Raw genomic sequence first — 13,587 nt, forward strand, 5'->3', positions numbered from 1 at the left:
AAAGTTTTATTTATTTATTTTTAAGGATTTTATTTATTTATTTGACAGAGAGAGACACAGCGAGAGAGGGAACATAAGCAGGGGGAATGGAAGAGGGAGAAATAGGCTTCCCGTGGAGCAGGGAGCCCGAAGTGGGACTCGATCCCAGGACCCTGGGACCATGACCTGAGCCAAAGGCAGATGCTTAACCGACTGAGCCACCCAGGCGTCCCAAGAGCCTACAGCACCCAGTATTCCCAGGCAGTCTCCCATCCAAGTACTAACCAGGACCGACCCTGCTTAGCTTCCGAAATCAAATGAGATTGGGCACGTTCAGGGTGGTATGGCCGTAGACCCTTTAGAGTTTTATAGCCTGGGTTATAATTTGGTAGATTTTATGACTTATTGTAGGGTTGCTATGGCAAATTTAAAGAGTCCTGTTTAATAAGATATACCCTTAGGGCTAAACATTAATTATAGGTAATTTATTATATCTGATTGGAATCTTAGATGTAAGACCAATTGCTCCCCCTTTATTATGTAAAACATCCTAAACTTATAGGTAATTTATTGTGTCTGGTTTGAATTTTAGATATAAAACCAATTGTTCTCTTTTTCTTTTCTTATGCAAATCATCCTAAACTTTGTATTTCACCCTAGGATTCTTATTTGGCAGTACCAAATTTGGGTCATTATCACAATATTTTTTTTACTTACAGTGATTTTTGCATATGCCTTTGTAATTCCATATTTTTTAAGAAATTTTTATTTTATTATTTTTTTTCTTTTTGGGGGAATTCAAACATGAATCAAAATATTGTGACATCAAGGGGAATAACGACCTCAGTAAAAAAGATGTGAACAAGCCCATGTCATCTGGGACATTGTTATACCGTGGCAAAGAGCTAATATTAATGAGTGGTGTTTTTCAGGACCAAATAAAACAATGAGTTAAACAGTACTGGGGAATTTTCCAAATGTGTACAAAATTAAGAGGAGTTCTTCTGATACTTCTAACAAATTTGACCTTGAAGAATTTTTAGAATAAAATTCGGTGCCTTAGTTTGACCATGTTCCCTTAAAAAATAGCTGGAAGATTGAAAGATGGGAAGTAGTTGGAAGATTTTAAGAAAAATGGTATTATGTGACTTGTATTTAAATATAAAGAAATCTTCATTACTATGAGGATAAAGATTACATAATGTAGAAGGTGATTTTAGTAATTCACACTGGGTATGATGGCAACTTGTATTAGGTGGTAAGAAATGTCCACCTTCTGGCTGTATTTTGAAAATAGAACCCACAGGAAATATTGATAGATTGAATATGGAAGTTGAAGGAATTAAGTTAGTGGCTGAGAAAAAAAAAAATCACTTTGGGCAGCAGTTTGCTTTGTATTAGATTTATTGACTAGCATATTTTCAGGTTTCTAATACCTATAAAAGTGTTTTGCTCACCGACAGATTATAATATATATTTATTATGTACAAAGAAAGGAAAAAAGGGCTTGAAAATACTAAAGTGCTGCTTGTTAATAGGTATTTATCCAAAGGATACAAAAATAATGATTTGAAGCAGCACATGCACTCTAATGTTCATAGCAGCAATGCCCACAATAGCCAAAATATGGGAAAAGCCCAGATGTCTATCAACAGATGAATGGATAAAGAAGATTTGAGATATATATATATATGTATATATATATATACACATATATATATATATATACGATGGAATATTAGCCATCAAAAAGAATGAAATCTTGCCATTTGTAACAATGTGGATGGAACTTGAAGGTATTGTGCTAAGTGAAATAAGTCAGAGAAAGACAAATACCGTATGATTTCCCTCATATGTGGAATTTAAGAAACAAAACAAAGGACCATAGGGAAGGGAGGGAAAAATAAAATAAGATAAAAACAGAGAGGCAAACCATGAGAGACTCTTAACTATAGAGGACAAACTGAGGGTTGCTAGAGAGGAGGCAGGTGGGGGGGATGGGGTAATTGTGTGATGGGCATTAAGGAGGGCACTTGATATTATGAGCACTGGGTGTTGTATGCAACTGATGAATACACTATATGTTAACTAAATTGAATTTAAATTAAAAAAGTGCTGCAGGTTAAATTCAAATATTTAAAGAAAAAATAATTAAAAACATTGAAGATCTTGAAGACAATTTCTCAAGATCCATTCTTTTTTATTCTTCTTAAAACCAAAACAAACAAATAAAAGCTAATAAAGAACAAAACCTATTCATAGGCCCAAACCATAAATATGTGATTATATGCTAATGATGATTACAAAATAAAATTAGTACGCCATATCTACTACTAATCATAAAGATTAGAGCAAACTAATGATATAAAATAGATATGTAAGAAAATATAAGAATATATAAAGTTGGGTGGTATTTTCTGTTAAGTATATGTTTCATATACCTGTATTTAAATCTTCTAGCTCTCTTTGTAGTAAACATGGTAAAATTAAGACATTGTATTTTATTCTAAAAACACCTAGTGGTCAAATCCGTTAGAGATATCATAAGGATTCCTTTTAATTTTATACATTTTTAAAAAATTACCCAAAGCTATTTAACTCATTTTTTATCTAATCTTAAAAAAGCACCATTCATTAATATATCATGTTTTACACATTGCTCTTTAAAGAAGAACTAAAAACCAGTTAATTTCTTTGATCTTGGCTTAAATAATTGGAATATTACTCTCTAAATCTTTTCCTGGTATATGTAAATACCTGGAAGTATAAAAAAGTATAGAAGATTAAAAGGCTTAGCCTGTTGATGATATGGAGGCTGAAGATGTAGGAAAAGATTTCGTGGTTCCCTGATATTAATCATTATATGTATTTCCCATTAAATAATCATTGCTAAACATTTATAAAACACACAACATTTGATGTTTCATGATAAAAATACGTGATCTCATAACAATATTTTTTAAAAAAATTACTTGTACAAAATAAGCACAAATTTGTGTTAGATATTCTCTTTCCATCTCTGGTGTTGACATAGCCTATCTACTTTGGTTTATTTATACTTTCTCATTTTTATTTCCTGTTGATTTTCCTATATCAGTAGTTCCTTCCCTTCACGTCACAAGATAATCCCTCCCAGAATCTTCCTTCCTTGCTTTTGTTTGTCCCTCTTTCTGCTTGTGGATCTTGGAAGAGTCTCTTCACTTAATCTGAACAATGCACAATAGTGTATAAATACTTACCTACAAAATACTCACTTTATCATTTAGTATGTCAGTATGTGCCTCAGTAGATATTAGTGAGTAAAAGAAATCGTGCAGTGGAGAGATCTTGAAAAGAGAAAGTTTTGATTAAAGTTTTAAGTTATGAAAGGAAAGAAATAAGAAAATTTTTTTAAAAATTAAGTTTTCTAAATAAATGGAAGAGCTCCTGATTATATGCCTACTCCCCTCACTCTATCTCCAATCCACAAATGGATTCATTTTAATCTGATTTTCCATTTTTAGTCAATAGCACTACAGAATATTAAAGTAACTGGAGTTACATTTGCTTCATCCTGTAGCTCCATCTTTATCCTCATCCACCTCTATACAGTGACAATTTTTATTTAAAATGGTTCTTTTATGATTTTTTTATGATTTTAGGATTTCATTATTTAATACCACCTTAACGATCACTGGTCTCTTACTTTGGATTCATTATATACTTTGCCTCTTACATTAAAATGTATTCTGAGAGAAGGTGAAACAGAACTTCAATTAATTCTAAGCACATTAATTCTACAAGAAAATTGTAAGAAATACTTGTAAGTTTTTAAAATAACAAACTTACTGAGATATAATTCATATGCTGTACAATTCACACAGTTCAGTGGTTCAGTTCAGTGGTTTTGAGCATATTCACAGAGTTGTACAACCCTCATCGCAGTCAATGTTAGAACCTCTTTATCAGCCCAAAGAGACATTCTAAACGCATTGGTAGTTACCTTATTCCTCTAACCTTACTCCAGCCCTGGGCAACCACTTTCTTCCTCCACAAATTGCCCTATTCGGAACATTTCAAATAATGGAATCATGAAATATGTGTTCTTTTGTGTCTTGTTTCTTTTCACTCACCATATGTTTTAAAGGTCTGTCTATATTGTACCATGTATCAGTACTTCTAATCAGTAGTAATTTATTACCAAGTAGTATTCTAATGTATACGTATAGCACATTTTATTTATCCACTCATCAGTTGATGAACACTTGGGTTTTCCACTTTTTGGCTGTTACAACTGCAATGAGCATTTGTTTACAAGTTTTTATGTGGATATATCTTTTTATTTTTGGATTCATATCTAGGAGTTGAATCACCGAGTCATGTGATAGCTCCTTGTTAAACGTTAACGAAGTTCCGCTTTTGTGGAACTGCTCTACTATCTTCCAAAGTATTTCTCTGAACCGTTTTGCATCCCTAATAACATCGTGTGAAGCTTCCAATTTCTCCCCATGCTCTCTGATGCTTGCTATTGTCTGTCTTTTTTCTTATGTTCATCCTAGAGGGTGTGAAATGGTTTTGATTTGCATTTCCCTGATGGCCATCTAATGTTTTTAATGATCTCAAATTATACTGGTTGCCTGAGATAACTTACATAGTGCCTTGTTTTAAATGGATGTTGAATTTATCACAAACATCATTTAAAATACTAAGCTTGAGTAATAATGAATAATATCAAAATGCAGATGGGAAAGTATCTGTACATAGAGGATGCTTTGATGGCTTATTCCTACGTAGGACTTCTCCACAGGACTCTGCCTGTCTCATGTCTACCAATGGTGGTAGAATTGGATATGACCGGAGGATGCACTAAGTATCATTTGTTTTATTCCAATCAGGTGGCCCAATAACACTAGTACAAATGGCATTTCTAAATAATTATATGAACCCTATCATTCCTCATGTATCATTCCAATGAAGTATTACAGATTGTTTTTTATAAGAGATTAACAAGAAAATACCGAAAAGTCAGAAACTACTTTTCACCATATTTTATTCTCACAGATGTTACTAAAACATCTTACATAAATGTATTTAAAAGATAATTGGCCCTCAAAGAAATCCACAGCTTTTTTGGGGGAGAATCATTTTGGTATATTAATAACAATGACAATTGATGTAACATGAGAAATAGGTGTTATCAGGGATAAAACACATTTACTTGATCACGCCAAGCAAATTCAAAGAGATCCGTTGGCTTTTAGTCTTGTTTTGTTTTGTCTTTTTTTTTTTTGTGAGCATACTGTAGAGTTCTATAAATGAATCTGCTATTTGCTCTTTATTTACTAAGTATGACATGATTCTTGAATAAGTAATTTGTGCAAGAAGATTAAAAAGTCCATTAACATTCTGGTTTAGAAATTTATGACTTAAAATTTTTATAAGCACAAAAATTTTAAAAGTTATGTGTTGAATAAGTAGATTTTTAAATGTGCAATTCTATCAAAATTGCATATCCATATGGCACAACAATAATTCATAACCATATCAATTTCAGAATTGTCCTACAATGCTGGAGGTTCTAAATACAAGCAAGAATGATGGACCATAATTAAGTGTATTTGTTCATGCCATCTGGAAGCCTTTTGCAGTCCATTAATTAGTAGGATTATTACAATATTCTCAGCTAATGGGTTTTGTCAGATTCAGGCTTTAGATTTGTTTGTGGTTGAAGGGCTGTTTGTGTGTTAAATTAAGTGCTCGGTTATTTCAGTGATGTGTGTGACTGGTACTAAACACTACTTCCCCATTCCTTAACATCTTGTTTTTTAATAGATTGATACTCAAGGAATTTACTGAGGTGTTTGCAATTTTGGACCGGCAATAATAATAAAGTACTTATTGTATACATAATTACACAAGGTCTGGAGAGCAGTATTCATCCTTTATTTAGGGCTACCATGGGTCAAATAGTTTGTTTTATCAGCATGGTAGGTTTTGGGAGCAAGAAAAACATACCCCCTTAATTCAATATGTACACCTTTTTGTAGAATAAAGAATTTGTCTGATCTCTGTTCACGGTTCCTGGGAGGAAACTTCTAAACCTTGGGATTTCCCAAGACATGGGCATGTCTTTTTATTGATGATGGGCCCTTGGACCACACCTGAATTTATGCCAACAATGATTCAGGATAGCAACTGGTCATACCAGAAAAAAGAATTATGTGGTTAGAGATTTGGGGCTTTGAGCCTCATGTAACAGCCTGATCTCCTGATACCTGGAAAGGAGAGAGGGTCTGGGGATTGACTTCAGTCATGTGGCCAAAAATTCAATCAATTGTGCCTCAGATTTGTAAGCAGTTAATCAGAAATGCAAGTAGACAAGAGATCCCCAAATTTGTAGCTGACATAAGGGCAGTCTTGTTGGGGACCATGCCCCTAACTTGTGGAGTCTGTGCTAACTTTGGGTGATCAACGTCAGAATCAAGCATAGTATTGCAAACTTTCAATTTATTTTTATTTCAGAGTTCTCCATTTCACCCTGGAAGTGCTGTCTATAAAACCTCTAATTAGCCACATTCTAAACTTTGCAAAATGGCATTGCTTGTTGGCTGAATATCCTGATTCTCTGGATTCTGGTCATCTGTCTTATTTCCTTCATTATTTAAACTCTTGTTTTTTAAGAGTGCTTTATAGAAATTATAATATTATGGAGAGGAAGATGGCTCAATGAAAACAGAATAAGACTGAGTGTTAAGAGTTGAACAGTCATGGGGCGCCTGGGTGGCTCAGTCGTTAAGTGTCTGCCTTCAGCTCAGGTCATGATCCATGGGTCCTGGGATCAAGACCGGCATCGGGCTCCCTGCTCTGCGGGAAGCCTGCTCCTCCCTCTCCCACTCCCCTTACTTGTGTTCCCTCTCTTGCTGTGTCTGTCAAATAAATAAAATCCTTAAAAAAAGAGAGCTGAACAGTCATTTCATAACTCTATCACTAACTATAATTGTGAGTGAAAATAATTTGTTAATCACTCTCTGAGCCTGTTTCTTCATCCAAAAAATAAGGTGGCTGATTAAATAACCTTTAAAGTCTCTGGGAGTTATTAGGTAGTAAGATTCTTTGAATTTTAATGCCTCCATTTTCTTGTCAGCAAATGGGAGTCAATCTGACTGATCTTACTCAACTTTGATGAGAAATAACTAAGCCATTTTTACCCATAAGAAAGACATAGACTTTACTCTTTCTAAATACGTTTTGATTCTGTTAAAATTCCCATAGAAAAATTACAAAACAAACAAAAGAAAGGTAAAGATCCTAGTTTTAATAGAAAGCAGTTTTCCCTCAGCATCCATCTGTGAGATAAAATGTAGAGGTTTATCTGGTGAAGAGCAGAGCTAAAATGTCACTGTATTTGATTTCTATATGGGTATAATGTTATAATTAATACATAATGGCAATTTTGTTTAAAATAAGCTTGCAGTAAGTGACAGGATTTCTGCTTACTACCTGAATGTCTGTATTCAATTTCTTCTTTTCTTTTTCTTTGTTTTGTTTAATACCCCCCACCTGACTGTGGCTTTTGAAGAAAATTACTCATATTAGTATCCAAGCCCAAGTATGAGTCAGGCGGCTCCGTCACATTAACCAATGTGTGTCACTTAGCATTGTGGCAAAGGAGCTATGTGATTAGAATACTATAGAAATTCGCATTATAACCAAATTATAAAAAGACTATAACATTTGGAGTCAAGCAGGGCCAGATGGAAGTTCTAACTGTACCATAACTGCTATGTGACCTTGGACAGCTTACATTATCTTTAATGAGCTTCAGTTTTCTCCTCTATAAAATTCCTATTTTACAGTGCTGTGTTCAGTGTTTAGCAAGTGGTTAGTACATAATAAATGGTCAATAAAATAGTAACTATTCTTGAGGGGATGATGAGATTCCATTTTCCTTTGTTGGTTTCAGGGTCTGCATCCTTCAGATGAGCAGATTGGACAAAATAATTGCTAAAGAATTCCATCTTTGAATTCTGATTCTTAATTATGTTTTTTTTTCTTTTTCATCGACATTTTGTTACCATGTCACCCCATTAGTATAATTTACAAGGCCACATTGTGCTATATGAAGCTTCCTCACTCAAACTATTTATATCATCCCTGGTATTTTGCAGTAACTCATAGAGTGTAGAAGAGGTGCTTCAAGTTTTATTTTCTTGCCACCATCCTCTTCGCACAAGGGTGTTTGAGATAGAGCACATTTTCTGACTTGTTTTCTTTGGGACATATTGTCCTATCTTGAGGTGGTAGTTAAAGCCACAAGTACATTATATGATGGTAAACAATATTAATTTTGAATGAAATATCTCAACCGTATCAGTGTGCAGAAGATTTGTTCAAGAACCCCCATAGAAAGAGAAATGTACCTTAAAGCATCTCTTTGATGCATCAGTTAAATAGACATCTTAACTTCAGGACCTTTATTCAGTAGATGTACAACATTTCATTAAGTAAATGGTTTATGTAAAAATTCATTTTCACCCCATAGATTAACTGGGGCATAATTATGAGTTTCATAAATGCATATAAATATAGACTTTATTTAAATAGCATTTATCTTGGGATGCCTGGGTGGCTCAGTCAGTTAAGCGTCTGCCTTCAGCTCTGGTCATGATCCAAGGTCCTGGGATTGAGTCCCACATCAGGCTCCTTGTTCAGCAGGGAGCCTGTTTTTCCCTCTGCTGCCTCCTGTCCCCACTTGTGTGCTCTCTGACAAATAAAAATTTTAAAAAATAGCATTTATCTTTTTATGTCTTCAAAATTATCAATTTATCCTTTTGGATTCAGCCTCAACATTTGGGGGGTATATGCATTATATAAATCATTAGAACTCTAGTCTATTTTGCAATTGTCCAACATTGGATATTTGCATTCTTATTTCAGAGACAGTAAAAAAATTGAAGAGTTGAAGAATAAAAGTGGGGTTTTCTAATTAATAGTTGATTTTACTATCCATTACTAAGCTTTGGGCTCTAACTAGAGTTATTTGGCTTTTGTTTTTATTTTTCAGAAAGAGCTGATATGTTTCCTTTAAAAAAGAATCTATGTTCATTGCCATTATTATTATGTAAGTGAAAATGAAAACCTTTGTCTTTAAAATGGGGGGAAGGAGGGAGACAAAGTGAGACAAAATCACTTAATAGTTGATTTTAGGTTAGTGGGAAAAAAGAGCCCCAACCCTACAATATGCACTTCCTTTTTTTGCTGAAGAAACTGGCAAATAAGTTACTTTTAAAAATAAGAGTCAAAAAGGCTGTTGAAGTGCTCCAACTCTACATTTTTTTGTGTGTACAGCCATTTACAAGGCTATCTTCATCTCCTCACTACAGATTTGATTTTTATGAGGCTCAAATTTTCTTTGTATTGAACTTCTGTCACATTATAATCACAAAATAAGATTTATTAGGGTACAAATCCTTTGGCAAGTGGAGGGATGAGCCTGCAAAAATGACTTTCGAGAACACACATGAGGAATGGCAAAATTTTAGACAGATAATTTTTTTTGATGTTAGTTTCTAAAAATCCTAAGATGGAAGTTTCCTTTACAAATAAGAATTGAATGACCAATAAAAGTTGTATGAGGAAAGGATGAATTAATATAACAAAATGAGAAATTTAAGAAAAATGCTATATATTTTGGTCCATCTCAAAAATGTTATTATTTCAAATAAAAATGTAAAAAAATATAACATTAGATTTATTTTTTAAGTTATGACAAAAATTTTACAAATGGATATTTGACATCACTTATAATTTACTGGGTATGTAGTATAAAGTCACATTTAAAGACAAGGTGTAACAAATTCCAGTTGATTTATATGTATGCCTCTTTTCCAGATGGACCTTTGAACAATTTATCAACTGACACAGTATAGAGTTTTATTTCCCTTTTTTATTCATTTATTTTGCATGAATTATCCAGGATAACTGATTGGGTCCCCAAAGCATATTCTTCAGGTGTAGCAACAGGCTATGAATCTTCCTAGAAGGCAGGTGATCTCATTTCTGGCCAATTTAAATCATATTTTTCTTACTGGAATTCTTATAGTCTCTGTTTCTTAGGTGCTAACAAGTCATATCAAATGTCTGCATCTGGCACTCACTTTTCTTTCTGTCCCTGGTGTTATTTGTTAGGACGCCTCTTAAATATGTAACAGACAGTGTGAATGAGCGAATTTGGGAAAGTCTTCCAACATTCTCTGGTCAACGATATAGGGAAGACTAATCCTGATTCCATAGCCATCACCCCAATAAATATTATAAATATTACAAGTTATATCCAGGAGGAATCTTTATTTTAAATATTTTAATCACTCTCTCAGGTCACGCTTCCAAGATGACAAAGAAATGAGGGAATAATGGTCACGCCCAAAAGGGTCCTGGCCACTTGCAGCTTATTCACCAGACCAGCTGTGCCTGTTGCATGCTCCAGATCAGGTCTCAAGTCCATTAAGAAGTTCCTTATTCAGACCATAGTAGAGGCCGCTGCCATCACGGGCATTTCCAAAGCACGAGGCTTCTTTGAGGCTTATGCGCTTCCCAAGCTGTACGTGAAACTCCATTACTATGCAAGGTGTGCCATTCACAGCAACGTGGTCAGGAATTGCTCTCCTGAAGCATGGAAGGATCCAACACCCTCACATCGATTTAGGCCCTGGGGGACTGCCCCATGACCTCCACCAAAGCCCATGTAAGGAGCTAAGTCCTCCAGGACTGAACAGAAAAACTGTTCTCTGGAAAAAAATAAATAAAAAGGAGATTATACTTTAAACAAATAAAAGATTTTAATCATGCTAGATATTTAGTAAAATGGGACTAGCGTGTTAACCTTGGGGGATTAGACACAGTGAGTCAAAAGTCATTAAGTCCTCAATTATAAACCATGGGAAAAATGCACAATAACATTCATAGATATGTCATAGATAATTTAAAATCACACATTTCTTTATGTAAAAGTATGTAGGAATAGATGAAATTAGCAGCATATAATTTCAGGTCACCAGAGTGCAAAGTGCTATACCTTGGGTGGCCTTATCCAAACCAGTAATACTTTTACTTCATAGGCATTAATAAATAGCAACGTCACTCTATTTAATTTAGTATATAACATTTGTTATTCACTGAAATACATTTTACCTTTATGTGTAGTGTCTGTATCTCTAGCCCTTTTCACCTTAGTGTAAGCTTCTTGGTGGAAGGCTCCACCCCCCTTGGTCATCACTGTAAAACAGTGTCTTGACCACTGGAAGCTCTAGATTAATAATGAGCGCTGACAGAGAGTGACTTCCTGTTATACTCTATTTCTAATGGGACATTATTGATGCTAATTTTTGTGAGCACTTAACAAAAACTCTTCATACAATATATTTTTAAAATCTCCAACAACACTAGAAGACCTAAGATAGGTATTATTTTTCTCATGTAACAGTTGGAAACAGAGGTGTAAATAGTCAAAAGATTCAGAAGTAGAATTAAATCCAAGTTGTCTAACTAAAGAGCTGTGATTCTTCACATATGATATGATCTTAGGACGTTCCAGCTTTAAAAAGTTGTAGTTTCAAAAAAAATAATAAAAAGTTATAGTTTCTATTTTATAATGGACAAAAACGCAGTGCATTACACAGGACATACCATTTATGACAATAAAACAGATGTGGAAATACTATCAAACAATTAAGTCATTGGTTTGACAACTAATGGTATGTGATAGTATTCCCAAACAAATAAAATGTTAAATTTTTCCGGAAAGTTCTTAACACAGTATTTGAAAATGCAACTTTGAACTAACACCAAGGAATAGTCAATAATTCTCATATATTACTAAGTATTTTTATGCATGACTGATCCATTGTTTAAAACACAAAGAATACTGATTTAATTTTTTTTTTTTTTTTTTGCAAAACAGAAAACTGGAAACTAAGTAATAAACCAAATGTTTACCCAGACCTATAGGGAACTATTTTTAATTCCAATGTTTAATAGAAATTCAAAGCAAATTATGATTTCAAATTGCCAATTTTCTTTTCTCCATGCAAATTTAAGCATGTACGTCTGTGCCTAGCAGGCCACCATGGCAGGGGTGGGGTAGGAAGATTTGAAAATAAATAAACAAAGCAATTCAACTGTGAATTTTATATGAGATACAATGCTCTGGTTTTTAAAATTCATCAGTAATGTCAAAGGTTTGCTATTTCACATTTCTAAAAAGCTATAATGTACTGTTTCTATCACTGATCTGTGGCAGATTTACTAGTAGAAAATTTTACTATTCCCTTGTAACACTATTTCCTACATATAGTGTTACAACAGCTGCGAAGTTAAATAATAAGCTTATAAGCAGCAATATTTATTTTTTATCCCTGAATTTGTTTCCTTACTATGAAAAACTTCCATTAATAAGAATAAGCTACTATTAACACTAAATTAAGCTGGATCACTCTCTACACCTTGAACATAGTGTGGAAAAAATATGATAAATAGGCATTCTTAACATTTTTGTGAAACGTTTAAATATTTTTGAACAGAAATCATATCTTTGGAATCCAAATTTAGAACCTAGATAAAACAAAGCCTTAGTAATTCAAGTCTGGAATGTTTTGTTTTATGAGGACTATTTGTGTTCGTATGAAGTTTTACTAAGTTTTATTACTCACTTTCATTTTTCTAGTTCAGAATTTGACTACTTCCTATTTCATGTCCTATTTTTTTTTTATCACCAAACATCAGGCAGGGAAGGATGGTTTTATAAGAAGGCAACTGGATAGTTGTCTAAGTATTATAATTGATGCCTGTTATGCTTTATCTGGACTTCTATCCAAACTATGTTCATAAACTCTTCAATAGCTCACTTTACTTTTTTTTTTTTTTTTTTGGTATCTTGTGTAGGGAGGGACATTAAAAAGTAATTTAGTTCAACTCTCTGTCAAAAGAGTTATTACCCATGCTGATGAGAGATCATTTGTGCAAAAAAAAACAAAAAAACAAACAAAAACTAAAACAAAAAAACTGACCTGAATTTTTTTTTAAATTCAAACACTTCAAGAGATTATTTATTCACTTTTTACTCACTTATCAATCCAATTACTTTTCTCCTGACTCACCGAAACATATTTTCAAAACACGAACATTTTAATGAAGGTCATGAGCAGCAAAAGGAAGGAAGGAGCGGTCCTTTCAGAAAATGGAGCACATCACAGGAAATTAGGCCTGGCTTTGGAGAGGCCAAAAAAACTGTGGAGGGAAAGGAATGATTAGTTACTGGAAAAGTGTATCAGAAAAAGAGAAAGGAAAGCAAGAGAAAAGCTTTACATTTATCAAAAATTTTCCTTAAGACTGATCCTAGGCAATTTCCTAATTTCAGGACTCGACCCAATTCAAAACTGTTTTAAAAATGAGGAAGCTTAAAGTTTTTTTTTCCTACACACTAGTAAACAAAAGTCATAAGTAAGTTGCCTTAAGTATTTTAGATGTAGTCTCTGTGATTTTATCAGTAATAGTAATAGCGTGTGGAGTGAGGAAACTAAAAATACACAGTCTAATTCTTCCTGACCTCATAAAATGTTCCAATACTTTAAA

At 33.6% G+C, this 13,587-nt stretch overlaps 2 pseudogenes; one reads left to right on the plus strand and one right to left on the minus strand.

Moving 5' to 3' along the window:
* Nucleotides 1-215: 215 nt before the first annotated feature.
* Nucleotides 216-334, minus strand: LOC113919077 (annotated as a pseudogene).
* A 10,014-nt stretch (nucleotides 335-10,348) lies between these two features.
* LOC113918088 lies at nucleotides 10,349-10,706 on the plus strand (annotated as a pseudogene).
* The last annotated feature ends 2,881 nt before the right edge of the window (nucleotides 10,707-13,587 follow it).

This window comes from Zalophus californianus, chromosome 1 (assembly GCF_009762305.2).
Source record: "Zalophus californianus isolate mZalCal1 chromosome 1, mZalCal1.pri.v2, whole genome shotgun sequence".
Taxonomy (NCBI): Eukaryota; Metazoa; Chordata; class Mammalia; order Carnivora; family Otariidae; genus Zalophus; species Zalophus californianus.